Raw genomic sequence first — 4,057 nt, 5'->3', positions numbered from 1 at the left:
ATTAGCCAAAGCTGATAAATTACTTCTCTGCTGGTGAAGTCAGCCAGATCAAGTGACATTTGATTCTATTAAATGCAAGTTTATTGGGAAGCTGCTCTCAGGTAATCTCACTATCCCTAAGGACTGAAGCTAGGGAAGTTACCATGGAGAGGAAATAGGAGATAAAGAGAGAAAGACTCATATGTATGGGGAGAGAGAGAGAGGGAGAGAGAGAGAGAGAGAGAGAGAGAGAGAGAGAGAGAGAGAGAGAGAGAGAGAGAGAGAGAGAGAGAGAGAGAGACAGAGACAAAGAGAGAGACAGAGAGACAGAGAGACAGAGAGACAGAGACAGAGACAGAGACAGATAGACAGATAGACAGAGAATGAGAAGAGAGAGAAACAGGAAGGAGGAGACCAAACTGGGTTATTTAGGGAGGAGCTTTTGTGGCTGGGAAGCACACCTGGAAAGTTTAGGGTTGGGGCAGGGCATTTCAGGGAGGAATGCTGGGACAACCTGGAGGACAGGTCTAATTTGATATGTAAAATATGTACCCCAGTCCCTTGTCCCATAGTCAGAATCTAAAGAAAAGCCAAAAGTCAGAGATGGAAGGGCAAGACAACAAAATGTACCTAAAGGGAGATGAAGAAAGAGATTGAGTCTTAGCTCCTTCCCTTGGAAAGAACACACTAGTGGGCCTCAGGGAGGTTCCTGGTACCAATCACCACCCAGCCCTGATATGGAGCCACCCTCACTCTTCTCTTGCATGTGCTAGTTCCCCAGTGTCATATCTGCCCTGTCAGTCACCAATGCTTGTTCCTTCAGTTCCAGGTGGACAAGTAGGTGATTCCTGGAAAATACAAGACCTACCCAGAAGACAATGCAGCAGCACAAGATGACCCTTCCCCATGCCAATAGTGCATAGATCAAGAAAGTAGTAATGATGAAGGAGCTTAAAGGTTTGAGGGTGCATCTCAACAAGAGAATGCTTGCTTAGGACATACTGAAGAGAGAGAGAAAGACAGATAGCTTAATGGTTTCTGAAACTAGGCATGAAAAAAATGTCAGTGGGAGGGTGTTGGCAGCATGTGGCAGAAGGACAATTCCAGGCTGTATTCCTACCAGGATGAAGATTTGCCTGGTAGGATCTCTGGCTTGTGGGAAGACTCCTATCCTGTATCATTCCCTGGTAGACTTTTGGATCCTAGGTTGAGAGGCTACAGGATGATAAAGGCAGGTGCTCAGACAGCCTGCTCCCCAAATCACTTATGCTGGAAAACAAAGATCGATGTTGTACCTATGGATAACCCTGAGAAGCAGAGTAGCTCCTGGAAAAAAGAATTCAGAATTCAGCCCAGGAGACAGGAGAAGCAAGTCCAGGGCAGAGTCCTCCAGCATCACACCATGGTACTGAATCTCTACTTATCATCCATAAGCCTCTGTTCACAACCACACGCTGAAAGGTCACACTGTCCTACCAGGAGGAAAAAAAACCAACAGTGTCCTTCAGCAAACTCTCCACCCCTCAGTCTATCCGAAATGTCCCAAAGCAGGTACCTGCTTCCGCCCCTGTCATGTTCTGGCTTACTTCACAGTACACTATGAGGCTGGTGAGAGGCTGTCCTGCTCTTTTTTCTACTAGTCATCCTGTTTCCAACATCCAGTAAGTCACATGAGCAGATAAATGCAACTTTAAGCACTGGGCCTGTCCTGAAGTCCCCATTCCCCTCCTTGACTTAAACTCGCTCGCAATCTGCTTCCCCTGTTCTCACACAGACCCTGGCTTGCTTTTTTCTCTTGGTCCTGGGAATATCAGTTTACACCCCTTCAAGAACATCACCCATAGATCAACTCTCTACTGTTTTTTTTTTCCTCCTCCCATGACATAGCATTTTCTGGCAAAGGCATCCTGAGTACTTAGGACATGTAGCCATGGAGGCCATCCTGTTCTGGCTCACAGTACTTGGGGAAGCTTTGCCTTATTCCTAGCTTCAACCTCAGCCATATATATGCATGTGTACCTACATCTTTTCCATCTCTCTTGCACAGGCTATCTGTTAATATCTCAGCCATCAAAGCCTGTAGGCATAAGGTTTTTTTTTTTTTTTTTTGCACTCTATAAAGCTTGCCCTTGTGTTATTCAAGTGCTGATTTCTCTTTTCTTTTATCTGGTTGTAATACAGACCTGGCATTGTAATGCTTACATTTAGTATCTTCTGTTGTATAAATATTGCTCCTCATTTGTCCTCTGACTTGTTAATAAAAACTGATTACCATTGGCTGGGTAGAAAAGAAAACATGGATGCACTTCCACCAGCCAAGGGAGGGAAGTAGAGAAGAAAAAGAGAATTTGGCACAAGGAGAGGGTCTTAAGGAAACACCATGGGAAAACACCTGGAGCAGAGACAGTAGTAAAATGTAAGTATCTTGGTGGTTGTCATTCTGAGGTACCAGATTAGCTTAGAAGTTTAGAAAGGATCACTGTCTACCCACTTATTTTTCTATAGCACTTGATTAAATAAATAGAATAATCTCTTTCTCATTTATTTGGAAGCTAGCTGAGATAAACAAGGAACAGCTACTTTTAAAATTGCATTAACAAAAGCCCAGATTCCTTGGTCCTGAAGTCTTCAGTAATTCTCTTACTTACCCATCAGCTCATTTAACAGCCCAAGTGCAGATTTCCATGTCCCACCCAGGGTCATCACAACAGTCTAGGGAATATTCGTAGGTATAGGGTCCTGCCTCACAGTCACTGTCACCTGTCTCACCGTCACCTGACTCACTGTACCCTACCTCACACTCACCTGTCTCACTGTCACCTGCCTCACAGTTAGTCACCTGCATCATTGCCACCATACTTTACTATTTTTTCTGATTTCATACCCATCCCATGGCCAGTGTCCCTTGGCAGCCTTGGTTCCTTGCCAAACACAGTTCTAATGCATGAACATGACAAAATCTTATTTGTCTTTGTGACAGCTATCTCAGTCTGAGAGATGAGTCCAGTGGTCCTATGTGAACCACCCTCTTCCTTACTCTTAGCACCACTGCCACTATCTTCTGAATGCTTCCTTTCCTAAGAGTAACTGACTTCTACTTCTATCCACATACATATCACCAAAATCCCCAGTTGGGTTTAGTTGGAATTTTGTTCCTGAACTTCTCCAGACTTGTGTCCAGACATACACTCAAGGCATTCACACAGACTTCTCTAGAACAGCTCATATTCAAAATGACCCCAAACCTACTTCTTAATATTTCTTCTAAAAATGTTACCAACTGACCTGTCCACATCAGCAGACAGCATTTCCTTCTTTCCAGCTACAGAGATCAAAAGTCTCAGGTGACCTTGTGTCCTTTCTTTGCCTCTACTCACATTGGAATCTCTGACCAGACCAACAAAATTCCTATACCTGAAATCACAATGATGATCAAGCCAGAGCCCTGGATTTTGCCTTCACTGGCACTGTCCCAGAAGCTCCTGTCTCAAGCCTATCATCTGCTCTCCACTCCTGTTCCAGAGAATATGTGCTGTACCCACACTGCCCAACTGTAATGGTGGGAATTGCTGATGTGCGTATGTGTGAGAGAGGGAGGATGGAGAAAGAGAGAGAAACCTCAAGCAGCAGTGAATGCTTTGAGAACACTTTCGGAAGATAGGCTTCACTAAGACGGCTCATTTATTGGGTTGAAACACAGGTATTTAAACCTTTGTGGGTGAGTCGTGGCTTCCATGGAGAGTGTATATCAGTGGTTGGATCCATGGTACTGGGAATGCCTCATTTTCAGATGCTGTTGGACATGATCCCATAAGGGGAAAGGAAGTCTAACCTGGCTACTGGGCTATGTGACCTCCTCTGGTGATGCAAAGGTGGGGGCCTAGGTCTAAACAGTCTAGGACATGCCATCCTACCCCTGCTCATTTCAAGACAAGATTTCTGGGGCTTGGACATGCCTTGGCCCCACTCTTGTTCCAAGCTTATTCCACAAGGCTCCAGATTTCCTTTGGTCCCACATATGTCCATTAAAACCAGATTCTGAAGACCTTCCCCACCAACTGTAAAGCTTCCATGGTCA

The sequence above is a fragment of the Mus caroli genome, unplaced genomic scaffold (assembly GCF_978045245.1).
Source record: "Mus caroli unplaced genomic scaffold, Mus_caroli_1 scaffold_8, whole genome shotgun sequence".
Classification (NCBI taxonomy): domain Eukaryota; kingdom Metazoa; phylum Chordata; class Mammalia; order Rodentia; family Muridae; genus Mus; species Mus caroli.
Note: the sequence above shows the minus strand (reverse complement) of the source record.